Source organism: Crocuta crocuta, unplaced genomic scaffold, assembly GCF_008692635.1.
Source record: "Crocuta crocuta isolate KB4526 unplaced genomic scaffold, BGI_CrCroc_1.0 scaffold39, whole genome shotgun sequence".
NCBI classification, from domain to species: Eukaryota; Metazoa; Chordata; class Mammalia; order Carnivora; family Hyaenidae; genus Crocuta; species Crocuta crocuta.
The window spans coordinates 6,937,937-6,956,463 of NW_027533334.1; the positions used below are offsets into that span (position 1 = coordinate 6,937,937).

The 18,527-nt window shown below is 36.5% G+C and overlaps 1 protein-coding gene and 1 pseudogene across 2 annotated transcripts in view; one reads left to right on the forward strand and one right to left on the reverse strand.

Moving 5' to 3' along the window:
• The window catches only part of VPS13B (vacuolar protein sorting 13 homolog B), a 761,997-nt gene that overhangs the window by 411,287 nt on the left and 332,183 nt on the right, over window positions 1-18,527 (reverse strand). The window lies entirely within an intron of this gene.
• On the forward strand, window positions 15,792-16,028 carry LOC144218360 (small ribosomal subunit protein uS14 pseudogene; annotated as a pseudogene).

Below are 18,527 nucleotides of genomic sequence, written 5' to 3' on the forward strand. Positions count from 1 at the left end.
TATCTAAACCTATGGTAGGATTCTGCCAATTTAAATAACTGAGTTAAATCTAGACCAACCACACAAAACCTGCACACAGAAATTTATAGAAACTTTATTCATAAGTGCCAAAATTTGGAAGGACTAAGATGTTCTTCAGTAGGAGAATCGATAAACTGTGGCCATGAAAACACATGAAATAAATTTAAATGCATATTACTAACTGAAAGAAACCGATGTGAAAAAGCTACATATTCAGGTGCCTGGGTGGCTCAGTCAGTTAAGCGTCTGACTTCGGCTCAGGTAATGATCTCACGGTTCGTGTGTTCAAGCCCCGCGTTGGGCTCTGTGCTGACAGCTAGCTCAGAGCCTGGAGCCTGCTTCAGATTCTGTGTCTCCCTCTCTCTCTGACCCTCCCCTACTCACGCTGTCTCTCTCTCTCCCAGAAATAAATAAAACATTAAAAACATTTTTTTAAAGCAGCAAGAGAAACGAAACCAGTTATGTACCAGGAAAATCCCATAAGGCTATCAGCTGATTTTTCAGCAGAAACTGCAGGCCATGATATATTCTAAGCGCTGAAATTTAGCATGGCTTTCATTCAGAACAAAAGGAGAAATAGAGTTTCCCAGACAAAGAAAAGATAAGGAATTCCTCACCACTAAACAAGTTCTACAAGAAATATTAAAGAGGATGCACTGAATAGAAAGGAAAGAACTAAGTAAAAGTAGAAGGAAACACAAAAGCAGTAAAAATAAAAATACCTGTAAAAATCAGTCAAGGAACTCACAAAATAAAAGAGTATCAAATATGACACCAAATACCTAAAATGCAAGAAACAGAAAGACAGGGCTCAAACTTAAGCGACCATCAACTTAATATGGATTGCTATATGTAGAAGACCTTACATACAAACCTAATGGTAATCACAAATCAAAAACCAGTGATACGCAAATAATAAACAGAAAGGAACCCAAGTATACCACCAAAGAAAAATCCAACTAATCATGAGAGAAGAGAGCAAGAGAAGAAAGGAAGAGAGAAGAACTACAAACTACAAAAACAACCATAAAAAAGTAACAAAACGACAATACCTACATAATTACTTTGATTGTAAATAGACTAATCACTCCCTCAAAAAACGCAGACTGTGGGAACAAATTAAAAAAACATGACCCAGGGGCGCCTGGGTGGCTTAGTCGGTTAAGCGTCCGGCTTTCGCTTAGGTCATGATCTCGCGGTTCGTGGGTTCGAGCCCCGCGTCGGGCTCTGTGCTGACTGCCAGCTCAGAGCCTGGAGCCTGTTTCAGAGTCTGTGTCTCCCTCTCTCTCTGACCCTCCCCTGCTCACGCTGTCTCTCTCTCTCTCTCTCCTAGAAATAAATAAAACATTAAAAAAAAAAAACAAAAAACATGACCCATCTACAAGCTGCCTACAAGAAATTAACTTCAGACCTAAAGACACAGAGATTGAAAGTGAAGGGAATGAAAAGCATTTATCATTGCAAATGGATGTGAAAAGAAAGCCAACATAGCAATATTTATATAGGACAAAACAGACTTTAAAACAAAGACTATAATAATGGGGCGCCTGGGTGGCTTAGTCGGTTAAGCGTCCGACTTTCGCTTAGGTCATGATCTCGCGGTTCGTGGGTTCGAGCCCCGCGTCGGGCTCTGTGCTGACTGCCAGCTCAGAGCCTGGAGCCTGTTTCAGAGTCTGTGTCTCCCTCTCTCTCTGACCCTCCCCTACTCGCGCTGTCTCTCTCTCTCTGTCCTAGAAATAAATAAAAATAAAAAAAAAAATAAAAAATAAAAAAAAACAAAGACTATAATAAGAGACAAAGGATACTATTTATTCATAATTGAACATACGAAGAAGAACACATAACAATATTAAATATTTATGCACCTAACATGGAAATCTATAAAGCAGTTAATAACAAACTTAAAGGAAATAATCCATAGTAAAATAATAATAGTAGGGGACTTTAACATCCCACTTACAGTAAAGGACAGATCATCCAAACAGAAAATCAACAAGAAAAAAGTGGTTCTGAATGACACACTAAATCAGATAAATTTAATGGATATAATCACAAATTTCCACCTTACAACTGCAGGATGCACATTCTCTTCAAGTGTACATGGAACATTCTCTAAAACAAATCGTATGAGGCCAGAAAACAAGTCTCAGCAAACTCAAAAAGATTGCAGTCACACAGTGCATCTTTTCTGTCTACAACTATATATATGAAACTAGAAATCAACCATAAGAAAAAAATCTGTAAAGAGCACAAATACATGGAAGTTAAATAGCATGCTACCAAACAATGAAACAGCCAACCAAGAAATCAAAGAGGAAGTTAAAAAAATACATGGAGACAAAGGAAAATGAAAACACAGTCCAAAATCCTTCTAAGAGGGAAGATTATAGCAATATAAACTTACCTCAAGGAAACAAGAAAAAGTCTCAAATAAACAGCCTAACCTTATACCTGTCCTTTGAAAAGATAAAAACTGATAAACATTTAGCCAGACATAAAAAAGGGAGAGACTCCAATAAAGAAAATTAAAAATGAAATAGGAAAAATACTGACACAGAAACAAGGACTATAAGAGAATACTGTGAAAATTTATATGCCAACAAACTGAACAACCTAGAACAAATAGATAAATTCCTAGAAACATATAAATTTCTAAAAACTCAATTAGGAAGAAACAGAAAATATGAACAGACCAATTGTCAGCAATGAAACTGAATCAGTAAATAAAATAAACAATAAACAAAAGTCCAAGATGAAATGGCTTCACAGATGAATTCTACCAAACATTTAAAAATGAATTAATACCTATTCTTCTCAAACTATTCTAGAAAATAGAAGAGGAAAGAAAACTCCCAAGTTCATTCTCTGAGGCTGAAAAAAGAAAGACCTGTAAGCCAATATCTCTGATGAACACAGATGGAAAAATCCTCAACAAAATGCTAGAACTGAATCCAACAATACATTAAAAAAACTCATCCACCATGATCAAGTGAGATTTATTCCTGGGATGCAAGAATGGTACAATAATTGCAAGTCAATCAATACAATGTATCATATATCAATACAAGAAAAAATAAAACTATTATTTCAACAAATGCAGAAAAAGCATCTGACCAAATACAGCATCATGATAAAAAACCCTCCACAAATTAGGCTTAAGAGGAACATATCTCAACCTAATAAAGGACATATATAAAAACCCACAGCTAACATCATACACAATGGTGAAAACCTGAGAGCTTTTCCTCTAAGGTCAAGAAAAGGATGTCCATTCTTACCACTCTTATTCGTAACAGTACTGGAAGTAACAGCCACAACAATGAGACAACAAAAAGAAATAAAAGACATCCAAATTGGTAAGGAAGAAGTAAAACTCTCACCAAAAAACTACTAAAACTGATAAATGAATTCAGTAAAATCACAGGATAGGAAATCAATGTGCAGAAATCTACTTCATTTCTATACACTAATAATGAAGCAGAGAAAGTGAAATTAAGAAAACAATCCCGTTTACAAATGCACCAAAAGTAATAAAATACTTAGAAATAAACTTAACCAAGCAGGTGAAAGAGCTGTACTCTGAAAACTATAAAACAATGACAGAAATTGAAGACCACAAAGACATTTGATACTCATGCACTAGGAGAACAAATGCTGTTAGAATGTCTACATTACCCAAAACAATCTACAGATATAATGAAACCCCTATCAAAATACCAATGGCATTTTTCACAGAACTAGAACCAAATACCCTAAAATTTGTATGGAACCAAAAAAGGCTCCAAAGAGCTAAAGAAATCTTAAGGAAGAAAAATAAAGCTGGAGGTATCACAATTTCAGATTTCAAGTTATACTTACAAAGCAATGGTAATCAAAACAGTATGGTACTGATGCAAAAATATACGAATGGATCAAAAGAAAGAATAGAAAATCCAGGAATAAACCCACCATTACATGGTCAATTAATCTTTAACAAAGCAGGAAAGAATATCTAGTGGGAAAAAGTCTCTTCAACAAATGGTGCTAGGAAAACTGGACAGCAACAGGCAGAAGAATAAAACTGGACCGCTTTCTTACACCATACACAAAAATAAATTCAAAATGAAGACCTAAATGTGAGACCTGAAATGAAAAAATCCTACAAGAGAGCACAGACAGTAAGTTCTCTGACATCGACCATAACAACATTTTTCTAGATAAGTCTCCTGAGGTAAGGGAACCTAAAGCAAAAATAAACTACTGGGACTAAGAATAAAAAGCTTCTGCATAGCAGAGGAAGCAATCAACAAAACCAAAAGGCACCCTCCTGGGTGGGAGAAAATATTTGCAAATGACATATTTGATAAAAGGGTTAATATCTAAAATACATAAAGAACTTATCCAACTCAACACCCAAGGAAACAAATAATCCACTGTAAATGGTCAGAAGACAGGAACAGACATTTCTCTCAAGAAAACATCCAGATGCCCAACAGACACATGAAAAGATGCTCAACATTATTCATTATTAGGGAAATACAAATCAAAACTTTATTTTTTTTTTAATATTTTTATTTATTTCTAGGAGAGAGAGAGACAGCGTGAGCAGGGGAGGGTGAGAGAGAGGAAGACACAGACTGAAACAGGCTCCAGGCTCTGAGCTGACAGTCAGCACAGGGCCCGACGCGGGGCTCGAACCCACGAACCGCGAGATCATGACCTAAGCGAAAGTCGGACGCTTAACCGACTAAGCCACCCAGGCGCCCCTACAAATCAAAACTTTAATGAGATATCACCTCACACCTGTCAGAATGGCTAAGAAACAGTAAGTGTTGACAAGGATGTGGAAAAAAAGGAACTCTAGGCCACCACTGATATGAATGCAAACTAGCACAGGGACTGTAAAAAACAGTAGGAAGCTTCCTCAAAAAGTTAAAAATAGAACTCCCCTATGATCTAATAATTGCACCACTGGGTATTTACCCAAAGAATATAAAAACACTAATTTGAAAAGATATATGTATGCTCCCTTGTTTAATGAAGCAATATTTACAAAAGCCAAATTATGGAAGCAGCCCAGTGTCCATTAATAAATGAACGGATAAAGAAGATGTGGTGTGTGTGTCTATACAAAAACAAACAAACAAACAAAAAATACTGCACCTGGAATCAACCTAAGGGGGGAGGTTTCAGTTGTGTCACTTATCATACTACTTCAGGAAAGCAAGTTAGGGGTGCCTGGGTGACTTAGTCGGTTAAGCATCCGACTTCGGTTTAGGTCATGATCTCACAGTTCGTGGGTTCGAGCCCCACGTCAGGCTCTGTGCTGACAGCTCAGAGCCTGAAGCCTGTCTTCAGATTCTGTGTCTCCCTCTCTCTCTCTGACCCTCCCCTGTTCATGCTCTCTCTCTCTCTCAAAATAAACAAAACATTAAATTTGTCTTACGAAAAGGAAAGCAAGTTAATCTAAGTGTCAGAAATTAAAAATACTATTGTCTAATGTCAACAATACTATTCATGTAAATGTTTTAATGTGTATGGAAGCAGTTCATTATAGTACTATAAATATAGGAAAATGATGATTAAAAAAATTGTAAAGTGTAGAAAAGAACTTGAAAGTTACCAGACATAAAACACAAGTTCTCCCCTCTTCTATCACAATCAGCCTGTTGTTTTAGTTATACCTTAAATACCATTTCCTCTGAGAAATGGTCAGTGATTTCCCCAAATTAGATTTGGTCCTTGCTCTATAATCTCTCAGAATTCTGACATAATTCTGTATAACATATTTAATTCTCGGTGATATTGTATTAAACATCTAAATATTTTTCTTTCCAAAAGAAGCAGTAAAGCCTTGTGATATGGTATAGTAACAAATGTTAGCAGTTAATGCATGAACTTTGAAAATATATTCTGAGCTCTGCCCACCAATCATCTTACTCTTACGATAAGAAATAATCTTCTGTCCATATTAATGTAACACAAATTAGATAAACTGGCTGAAAAATAGAGCTAGAAACTCCAGGCCAAATAGTTAAATGAAAAATAGTTATTTTTGCTTCTACCTCTCAATCAATGATTTACATTAGAACACTCTTTTTCCTTCTTGACGTTGAACTGGAACCTGGTAACAATTATTCAAAGTCAGTATGTCAAAAACCTCTGTTCTTATTTTGAGGGTTTGAGTAATGATGTCAATGGTTAAATGGTAACTCTAAGCATTCTATAGCATATAAAAACCAATGGCACTAAATATTGAATTTGATACCAAATGGCTTACACTATTCAGTTCAAGGTTCTCACAATAAAAAGGTTACTTCATGATATTAAAGAGTCAAAAAATATTGTCCTCACTGAACAAAATTTGTTCAGCGTGAACAACAGAATTCATTTCTCTTAGTAAGCACTTCTTTCTCAGAAGTAAGCCTTGTTTTGGGATTTTACCATCAGCTGTGTAAAAGTCGTAGAGAGGTGCTATCAAAAAAGTAGGTCAGGTTTGGTACCTGGTCAATAAGAGAGAATGATTTCTAATAGGATAGTGACAACAACAAAAAATTCCTATAGCATTTTTTCCTTTAAACTTGCGGCATTTAACCATCAATTTGTTTTATTTAGGCACATGATTCATCATAACGCTGATGCCAGACATACTCATTTCACTGAAAAGGCAATCCATGTTTCCTCTATTTCATTTAGCATGCTATAGTAGTATAGTGACTTGCTCAGTAAATATTGGCTGACTCAATCAATTGATATAATTTTTTAACTATCGTTGACATACAATTTGAGTTTCAGGTGTATAACATAGTGATTTGCCAATTATATACATTACAGTATCTTTTTGAAAGAGAAAACATCCTATGTGTACCTTCTTAAAATCTTTCCCTAATAGCATATTATTAAACACTTATATAAAAACTGCAACTTTGTGTAAGGTATATATTTATGATTTATGGCTTCATGTTCATTTTAAATTTTATTTTTTTATTTCACATTTTACATAATCACCAAAATAAAGTGTGTCAATCTTTATTTGTCCTTTATGTTCATAAGAAATCAAACTGTTCAGACATGTACTCACACCCAAGACATTATTATGCCATGGGGTAAGCAGCCTTAAGCAGAGTTGAATTACCTAAAAGGAAACTTAAGATAAAAATAAAAACCCCCTGATAATAAGCCTTGCAAACTCAGGTCGTAGGTCATCCTGGAGAGACAGCATACTTTAAAGAATCTTAAACAAAAAGAGAAGATGACTACCAAAAAGAACTTCCTAATAAAAGATAAAGCAGGGAGAGTTGCAAGCTTGAGAGAGATACTCTTTTCCATTACAAGTTCAGAAAGCTAAAGGCCAGACGGAAAACACAGGCTATCTAGAATGGCGTACTTTTTAGGTTTCTGCGGAGAGATTTGAAAGAGAAAGGGGGTAAATGCCTCAGAAGAGAAACCAGACCTTGATACAATAGTGACATGTAGTATCACATTTCATTATCTTGTTCACAAAGACATCATAAAAGATTAGGATAAAGTATGTTAGCTTTTCACAGGCTTAAGGTGTTCTCATGCTAATAAATGGTGTACAGAATTAATATATGTTAATACACGGTAAAAAAAAATCAGAAAGTGCAGCTCACTTAAAAAAAAAAAAGGAAGGAAAGAAGGAAGGAGGGAGGGAGAGAGGGAAGACAATTAACATCTCCCATAATTTCAATATGCAAAAACATCATTCAACACTGTTTAAGAAGCACCTGCTATGTATTAGGGACTATGTTAGAAACTGAAAATATCATAATGAATAAAATAGACATGGTCTCAGTTCTCAAGGAGCTTATACATACATGTGGAAGGCCTTAAGATTAAAAAAAAAACAAAACAAAAAACTCTTCAGTCATGGAATTGCATATACTAATGGGATAAATATATTTATATACAAGCTTCCTCAAAGCACAAACTTGCAATCAGGAAACCTAGGTACCACCTTTCCTTCTGCCATTCAAGATATGTGATCTTAGAATCACTCCATCTATTCAGTTTTCAGTTTTCTCATCCATAATTCTCAAGAGAGAAGCATTAAAGGCTGCCTAAATGTCAGAGGAAAACTGTGGTGTGGGACAGGCATTCTGCTATCTGTAAAGAAGAAAGAAAGAAAGAAAAGCAAGGGGAAGGAAAGGGGAGAAAAGAGGAAGGGAAGAGAGAAAAAGCACTCAGTAACACCACCACGTCATAAATAGTAAAGATATGAATGCCTCTAGAATCTGCCCATCAAGTTATATACTGATTACTACACTGACCCACCAAGACTATTAACATTCTTTCACCCTGGCCTTAATTCCAAAATCAGACAAGTAATAACAAGAAGTTTGAACTTCCATGACTTTTCGTGTGCGCGCATCCGCAATACAACCAACACTACCACCACCATAAATAACAGCACAGGGTAGATAATGAGCAAATGAAGGTTTTGGAATTAACATCATGAGACCTTAGAGAAGCATCAAGAATTTTTAAGCTGGAAGAGACAGTCTCTTGTTTATAGTTACAACTTTTGACAAGGTTAGTATTGTTTTTCACATATTTTATACTCAGAACTAGGTTTCAGTGATGATTAATTTATTCAAAGTGCAACTCTAAAATAATGAGGCTAATTTTCCTGTAGTTCTATAAAATTGGTGTTGTTACTTAGTATTTGTGCTTCATGAATACCTTCTAATGCTTCTCCTTCTGCAGTGAAGTCTTAACCTGAACACTGATCTCTATAGTTTTAAGAGTTCAGGGAGACACTAAAGATAAGCTAACCAGGGAATTACATAAAAATAAATGAGAAAACGTTGGTTAATCATATCACTACTAGAATTTGAATATTCACATTTATGTTGTAGAAAGCAAAAGGAGAAAAGAGGGAAAAAAAGAGGGGAAGGAGGACAGAAATGAATCTCATTCATCATAAACAAGAATGTTTCTAAACATCCATTTACTATATTCCGGGGTACTGCAGTAGGGGCTGAAATCCCTATCCTCCAAGTGCTTACAATCAAGATAGGAGATATAAATCTAGTTACGTACAACAACTGTCAAAGAGCATGATGAATGCTATGCTTTAAAATATTGTGCAAATTACAGACTAGTTAATTCAATCAAGCACTGGCAAAGTCTTCACAGGGGAGGTAACATAGTTCGGGATCAGGACAAATTCTTAAGAAAGGAGGAGTTGTAGGCAGAACATGAACAGAGGCACAAAGTACACGGCGAAGTTTAGTGTGAAGTACAGTGCACAGCAAATGAAACTGATAAGCTGGAGACAGGGCCAGAAAGAGGAGTTTAAGCCCTAACTGTGAACTGCCTTAATTATCATGCTGAAAAACATGAAGTTTATCCTGAAGGTACTAAGAAGATGGTGAAAATTCCTATGCAAGGAAATGTAATAAAATTTGGGCTTTAGAAGTGAAAATCCTGATATTAACGCAGAATATTTATGATTAATATATGGCTCTATCATTGGGAGAGAGAGGGAAAAGAGAAGACCAATTAAGAGCTGTTTTGCTTACCCTCAATGGTGCTGATTTTATTTTATTGCTGATACAGAAGTTATGAATTGATCTATTTTGACCCATAGCATACTCTGGATATTAACCAAAACGAATTCATGAAATGTGTTCACCTGACCTGCATTTGATTTTGCTTGTAAATGGATAGCAGGAAAATGAAGTTCTGATCTTTGACTAATTTGAGGGTCCTGCGCTCCAAAAGAAAACTCCAGGCCTAAAAATTTCATTATTCTTTTGTCTAATCATCTAAGTTGGGATATATAATTGCAATCATTTTAAGTATCCACTAAGTATATACTTTTAAGTATTTGCTCAAAGTACCATTTAAGTTTCATTTCTTCAAACTGTTTTTTTGAGAGAGGAGAGTCCATGCATGAGAGTGGAGGAGAGGGAAGAAGGGGGGTGGGGGTAGAGAAAGAGAGAGAAAGAGAGAGAGAGAGAGAGACAGAGAATGAATGAATATGAATCTCAAGCAGGCTCCATGCTCAGGTCGGAGCCAGACATGGAGCTTGATCCCATGACCTTGGGATCATGACTTGAGCTGAAGTAATCAGATACTCAACGCACTGAGCCACCCAGGAAACCCCAAACTTGTTTTAAATACTCAAAGAGAAAGAAAAATTGGTTGAGGTTTCTACTTCTAAAGATACCTCCAAGCATTCCACTTTCACTGCCTGAGAGAGAGGAGTATGCCACAGGACCCAGACAAGAGTCAAATACTTTCCTTAATATTATCCCCATAAAACTCTGACACAACTCTGAGTGACCCTGAATTGACTTTGCATTACTTACATCTTTAGCCCAACCTAACTGAGCATCATAGATAACTTCTGTTTCTCTGCTAGTGAAAAAATAAAGCTGTATTTTGTACACTTGATTACAGACCTGAGAACTGTTCCTGATACATGCACATATAATTACAAAATTAGAATAACCAATAATCAACCTGAGTGATCCTACAATACCACATGCCTTCAGCTACCAACACTTGCCATATAACTCTGTCTTCTAATTCTGGGGTAATTCTTTCATGTCCTTCATCTCCATTCATCTCTATTTACATCAGCCAACAGGAGAAGTCCAAAACTCTAAACATCCGTTATGACCCAGACTCTTATTGCCAAAGAACTCTGTGTAACCCTACCTGATGCCATCTTTCATTCGACAACACTGAAATCTCTTCTGTTCTGCCCTCTAGAACTCATGATACATCATTAGTAAAATCTTGCATATCTTCCTAAAACTTTTCTCTGAACTTACTCTCCATCTTTTTTTCTAACAAATCAGAGGACATTGCTTTCTGAGAAGTCCTCTTAACTAGCTGTTTTCTCTGCCATATCCTGCAAAAAAACTGGGCCTGGGAGTGGGCTCAACGGCTTCGCTGATCCTCACTGCCACTTCCAGTGTTTTTTTTTTTTTTTTACCTCCTCCCTAAAAAAAAGTCTCACTTTGGATTTCATGTCATCCAACCATATACCCATCACTTCTTCTTACTGTAATAATCTATATGATCCAGAGGTCAACACTCCCATCCTCATTCTTTGAAGATTTTAGCTCCAGGATCACTGTCACTCTCTGTGTCAGACAAGAGACCTCATTCAACATTTCACCTGCTCCCTTATATTATTTAGTCTGCAGCAAGGCAAGCCTATGTGAATGATTCTCACCAATAACATACGACCTAAAGCTAGGTAGTACCTCTCTAAGCTTTGGAGGCAATCAAGAGCAAGTGTGCTTTCCTTATCTCTTTCTTTTTGCTTATCTGTTGGCTGAATGCAGAACATCCAAAGGATCATCAGTGTAACTAAATGGCAGATGTCCAAGTCACTGCTTATAAGGGACTACAAAACTGTGAATACAACATACTTTCCCTGAATAAGAAATCAATTCTCTTGTGTCAAGAGACTGAGATTTTTGTGGTTGTTTTTTAGAGACAGTGGACAACACTGACTAATAGGACCTGGTAGAGGAAACTGAAACATTTGATCATTGCCACCTTCTTGACACACTTTCTTAAATCTTCCTGGACACCATTGTCTCTATGTTCCTTTCCTACCTCACTACCAGATTTCTTTGTTTTCTCGCTAGTTCTTGATTTTCCAGAACTCTAAATGTTGGAGTGTCCAAAGATTTCAGTCTTTGGACCATTACTCTTCTCTACAAACACTTTCTTCTTAGATGATCTCACTTCGTGTCATGGGTTTAAGTATCCTCTACATGGCAACAATTCTCAGGAAACACTCTTGATCTGGCCTCTAAACACCAGACTATTGATCTGTCCACTCAACATCTCCATTTAGAGGTTTCATAGGAATTTCAAACTTAACATGGCCAAAGCAAAACTTTTACGTCTTTCTCTGTCCCCATACCTTTGCTTTTTATTAAAGTCTCGGAAAACAGCAAATCTACCCTTCCAGTTGCTCAGTGAAAATATATGATCGATCCTCTCTCTCTCATACACATCTAGACAGTTGGCATAATTCTATTGGCTTCATCTCAAAATATATCATAAATTTGACCTTATTTCCCCTAGTAATACTTCACTCAGTCAAGTCACCACAATTATAAGCATATACTACCACAATAAGCCACAGGTTAACAGGGCCACCTGCTGCTATACTTTCTTCCCTATAGTCTATTCTCAACACAACACCCAAAGTGATAATATTAAAATAGCCAAAATGAGTCCTATCATTTCACTAATTAACACCCTTCTCTGGAATCCTGTATTATTCACTTTTACTAGTCCAAATCCTTACAATGACTTATAAGTCCCTATAGGATTTTTCTTCCCCATTGTCTTTTCACTTCCTCTTCCATCCCTCTTCCCAGTGATCTCTGCTCCAGCCGGGCTGACCTCCTTGCTTTTCCTTGAAAGCAAAAATACTAGCAGAAATACTGGGTTAGAGAACACAGCTGAAGAGGAACTATGTCCCTACCACCTTTCTCCCAATCCCGATTTCCTCAAGTCTGTAGGACATTTTAGAAGGAACTATGGAGAATTTTAGCAAAGCAGGAATAAAGGCAGACCAATAAGAGTCTGTGAATCTTATTATAGACCTATTATTCCATTCTGTTGCTGTGGCTTGGAAAGCACTTGAAAATGAGAAAGAGGAAAATATTGGCCTCTTCCAAAACTTATGAGCTATGGAAAAGTAAGAGTTCAATTCAGTAAGCATGACTGAATGTCTACTTGTAAGTAGGACCTAGGGGTAACAAAGATGTATATGACTGAGGTTGTGCTTTTGAAAACCATACTTGTGAAAAAGGGAAATAGATGAGTAACAGACTTACTAAATGACAGGTAGCACAGTTACTTTAGAAATTTTTATTATAAGGTAGGAAGTGCAGTAACTGTACAATCATTGTCTTATAGTGACCTTTTACTCTGTTCTAAAGCACGTATGTATAGCTATGGAAAAGAAGCTATTACTCATTCATAATCCTAAGAATGATTTTGGTGTCACTAGAAAGAAATATAAATTCACCTCTTGCAAAAGGAAAAAAAAGCCAATTTTCAGGTTCATAAATAACCTAATTCTGTACTTTTTTCTCCATTTCCATGGCTACCAATCTGCTGAAAAATCTTCATTTCTATAAAGAAGGGTAACTCACATTTCTGGAAGGGTCTTTCTCCTTCTGCTCCAACCTACAAACTGCTCTCAACCATAGGATATTATTCAAGAATAAATAGCACCATAGATAGAAAATCAAAGTTTTCTATCTGGTTTTCAAAGCCTGGTATAAGCTGGTCTCACCTCTCTGAATCTATTCAACTTTATTTTCTACTATTTGCACTGAAGAATCTCCACTCCAATCAATGCCTTCCCCGTTATTCCCATCTAAGTAACCTGCCCCCTCTTGATTATTGCAAATCTTAACTACTTAAGACCTACCACAAGTTGTACTTCTCTAATAAAAATTTTTCCAGTTCTTAAAGTTTACAGTAATGGCACCCTCAATAAATTTTCCTCAGTTTTATAAATTCTGCCACATTGTACATGACTTTTTCTTTTTTAGCCTGTCAGAACCCAAAGTACATGAGAACAAGAGCCATGTCATACCGCTTTCAAATTTCCAAAGTACTTAACACAGAGTTAAGAACACTGTAGGAACTAAAAATTATATTTAATGACTATCTGACTAAAGGTAAAATCTACCATCAATATCCTGGGTTATACTTGGACTGCTCTGGTCAGTATTCAATACTATAAAATTAACTAAATGTGTGATATAGCAGGAATATCTTAAAAGATTATGTGCAGTAATTTATAATGTACTACAAACTGCTACTTCTCCTGAATAATTGATAAATATCCTTGAGAAATCTGGGAACAGACATCAAAAGTTACAGGACATTGATATAAGTCAATTAAAGAACTGGGGACAAAAACGTTTAAGAAATGTGATATTTAACCCCTAAATAAAAATAGAGAAAAAAAGGTTTTATTGATCTGTACAATTATTTACTAAACATTTGCTCAATGCCAGAAATTGGTGTTAGATTCTGGAAAGAAAGAAGTAAATAAATCTTGGGGAAAAAGCAGTTTCTTCAATAGATGGTTTTGGGAAAACTGGACAGCCATATATAAAAGAATGAAATGGGAGCCCTATCTTATACCATACACAAAAACTAACTCAAATGGATTAAGGACTTAACAAAATGTAAGACCTGAACCATAATAAATAGGCAGTAAGCTCTGTGACACTCAACTAGTGGAACTACATCAAACTAAAAACCTGCACAGCAAAGGAAACGAGCAACAAAATGAAAAGGCAAACTACTGAATATGAGAAAATATCTGCAAATCATATATCTGACAAGGGGTTAATACCCAAAATATGTAAAGAACTCATACAACTCAACAGCAAAACAACAGCAGCAGCAGCAACAATCTGATTAAAAATTAGACAGAAGATCTAAATAAACATTTTCCAAAGAAGGCATACAGATGGCCCATAGGTACAAAAGATGCTCAAAATCATTAATTGTCAAGGAAATGCAAATCAAAACCAAAATAATATATAACCTCATCCCTGTTAAAATGGCTATTATCAAAAAGACAAGATATAACAAGTGCTGGTGAGGATGTGGAAAAAAGGGAATTCCTGTGCACTACTGGTTGGAATGTAAATTTGTGTAACCATTATGAAAAACAGTACAAAGTTCCTTAAAAAATTAAAAACAGAACTATTACATGATCTAACATTTCCACTTTGGGGTATTTATCTAAAGAAAATGAAAATACTAACTGAAAACATATATGCACCTCCATGTTCACTGTAATATTACTTGCACTAGCCAAGATATAGAAACAACCTAAGTGTCTGCTTATGGATGAAGGGAAAAAGAAAATGAGGTTAATACACATATATACACATATGTATCTATATATGTATATGCATGTGTGTGTGTGTATATATATATATACACACAATATATGCAAACATGTAATAGAATACTATTCAGCCACAGAAAAGATGAAAATCTTGCTATCTGTAATAAAAGAGAAGGATCTTAAGGACAGTATGCTAAGTGAAATAAGTCAGACAGAGAAAGATAAATACCATATCACCTCACTTCTGTGTGAAACCTAAAAACAAAACAAAACACAACAAAAACCAAACTCACAGATACAAAGAACAAGCTGGTGGTTTCCAGAAGAAAGGGGTGGGTGAAATAGGTGAAGGGTGTGGGTGAAATGGGTTAAAGGGGTGAAAAGGTACTTACTTCCAACATAAAATCAGTAAGTCATGGGGATGTAATGCACTGCATCGTGACTGTAGTTAATAACATTGTATTGCATATTTGATGGTCTCTCAGAAAGTAAATATTAGAAAAATTTTCATCACAAGAAAAAAATATTTTTGGTAACTATGTACAGTGATGGATATCAACTATTATTTTACAATGTATATGTATATTGTATCACTATGCTATAAACCTGAAATTACTGTAAAGTCAATTATACCTCAATTTTCAAAAAGTGAACAAGTCAGATATGGTCCTTGATATGCAGTCTAGACAAAGAGAAAGAAAAGAAAGAAGAAAAGCTATGATAGGTGTTACAAGGGCAGAAAAGAGGTACTAAGGTAGGGAATCTTGGGGGAATGGCACAGACCTATTTGAGGAAGACTGAATAGAACACTGAAATGATACCACTTAAACTAAGACTAGGAGTACAAAGAGTACAGAGCTACGAAAAGAGCAATGAACTTTTGCCTCGTTGCATCTGAGAGAGCAAGATGGATCACCAGCAGCTCTACTGGGGCCATCCAAGGAAATGTGGCCCGGGCTGTCATTCCTGCCACATCTGCTCAAACTGGCAAGGTCTCATGTGGAAACATTGCCTCACTATGTGCTGCCAGTGTTTCCTTTGGTATGGGAAGAATATGGGCTTCATTAAATTGGATTATGTGAGCCATCTTGAATGGGTCCTCCAAGATACCTACTATAATGCCTACTCATCATACATAAAATAAAAATACTTCAATTTTCAGTGTTTTTGTGTGTATGTTGGGGGAGGGGGGGTGAGAGCAATGAAAACAGTGGGAACAGCACATGCAAAAGTTTCCGGCAAGAAAAATCATGGAGCATTTGAAGGAATCAAAGAGGATCACTGCAAGGAAAAAAAAAAAAAAAGACAAATGACGAAAGGAAGAACAGGACAGAGGCTAAATAACGTCAAATTTTGTAGGTCATGGTAAGGAGTTTAGATTTTATCTCAAATGCAGTAAGGCATTACTTAAGTGTTTTAAACAGGGAATAAAATGATCCAATTTAGATTTTTAATAGGATGATTCTTGCTGTCATCTGGACAATGGATTAGGGTAACTGAGAACAGATGATGAAATAATTTGGAAATGATAGAAGTGAGACTATTTAGGACATCCTTACATTATTCTGTACAAGAAATTATGTGGCTCCAATTTGGGATGCAGCATCTGAGCAGAATGGACAGGAAAAAAGCCACTGAATTTAAAGTTTCATCCTTGAGTAACACAGTCAATGGTGGTAACGGAAGGGGTATATTATTGTACAGATTTGACACATTAGGCTTGAGTGGCCTGTAAGATACCTAAACAGCAATGTAGACAACTGGATGAGGGAAGGAGGGAAGGAGGGAAGGAAGGAAGGAGGAAAGAAAGGAGAGAAGGTGGGAAGGAGGGAGGGGAGACTGGTATAACAAAACATCTTAGTTAAGACAAGTATAGGGGCGCCTGGGTGGCTTAGTCGGTTAAGCATCCGACTTTCGCTTAGGTCATGATCTTGCAGTTCGTGGGTTCGAGCCCCGCGTCGGGCTCTGTGCTGACTGCCAGCTCAGAGCCTGGAGCCTGTTTCAGTCTGTGACTCCCTCTCTCTCTGACCCTCCCCTGCTCACGCTGTCTCTCTCTCTCTCTCCTAGAAATAAAAAAATTAAAAAAAAAAAAAAAGACAAGTATAGAACAGATCAGAGTGAAAGAAGTGTTATTATATAAACATGAATGGAAATGCTGGGCTTTAAGGCAACTTTAAGGTGATTAATATCAAACAGAAAAAAGAAAAAATGAAATTACCCTGCAAGGTCAGGAGCTACTAGATAAAACAGGAAGCTTCACCTTGCTTGGAGCTTATAGTTTTGCTTTTAAACTTTTTTTTTTTAATGTTTTATTTATTTCTAGGAGAGAGAGAGAGAGACAGCGTGAGCAGGGGAGGGACAGAGAGAGAGGGAGTCACAGACTGAAACAGGCTCCAGGCTCTGAGCTGGCAGTCAGGACAGAGCCCGACGCGGGGCTCGAACCCACGAACCGCGAGATCATGACCTAAGCGAAAGTCGGACGCTTAACCGACTAAGCCACCCAGGCGCCCCTAGTTTTGCTTTTAAAATATAAACATAAAAAAGGTGAAATTTACTTTCTATCTGAATGTGTTTTTATCATTTCATAGAACTTGCACATATCTTTTTTAAAAATGTTCATTTTTAACATTTTTAAAAATGTTTTATTATTTATTTTTGAGAAAGAGACAGAGCATGAGCAGGGGAGGGGCAGAGAGAGAGGGAGACACAGAATCCAAAGCAGGCTCCAGGTTCTGAGCTGTCAGCACAGAGCCCAATGAATGTGCAGCTTGAACCCATGGACCGCGAGTCTATGAACTGAGCTACAGTCGGACACTTGACCAACTAAGTCACCCAGAAGCCCCTAAAATGTTCATTTTTAAAATTTATTTTTGAAGAGAGAAGGAGAAAAAGAATGCACGTAGGGGAAGGACAGAGAGAGGGAGACAGAACCCCAAGCAGGCTCCATGCTGTCAGAGCAGAGCCTGATGTGGGGCTCAAACTCACAAACCATGGTATCATGACCTGAGCTGAAATCTAGAGTCCAACACTTAACCAACTGAGCACCCAGGTGCTACTTTATTTAAGTCTTATAACAACAGTTAAATCTGTGAGGTATTATCGGTATACTTATTAACATATTCTAAATGAAGAAACTGCAGGTGTATGAGGTTAGCTTGACATGGGAGTAGGAAAAGGATCAAAAGCTAGATTTTTTGGTTCCTAATCTACAGGTTTTTCCACCATACCGTCTTAGCTTGATTTGTGTCAGACACTGTTCATTATTTTTGGCAATTTACTTTGGCAACATAAATTTAAATAACTTGAAGAAAAAGTGATTTTTACATAGTAAGGCTATTTTTAAATTTCTAGAGTTTAGATAGTATATAAACTTTAAGCAACTTGCCATAGAAACTGCAATAATGCCTGAGACTTTTCATCAAAATACAAACTACATTCGATACTATCACTCTTGAAAGCCCCTGGGGAAATAATGGCTTTTGGATTCTGCAAGTCAGCGTGACATGGCATGCAAAATTGCATCTCATGCTGAGCCAACCAGGAAAATATATGTCATCACCATGTGACATTCAAAATTTCATCTGGAAACTATAATCTTGTTCTGACTTTTAAAAAAGCAGGGGGGGGGGGGAAGCAGACTGCA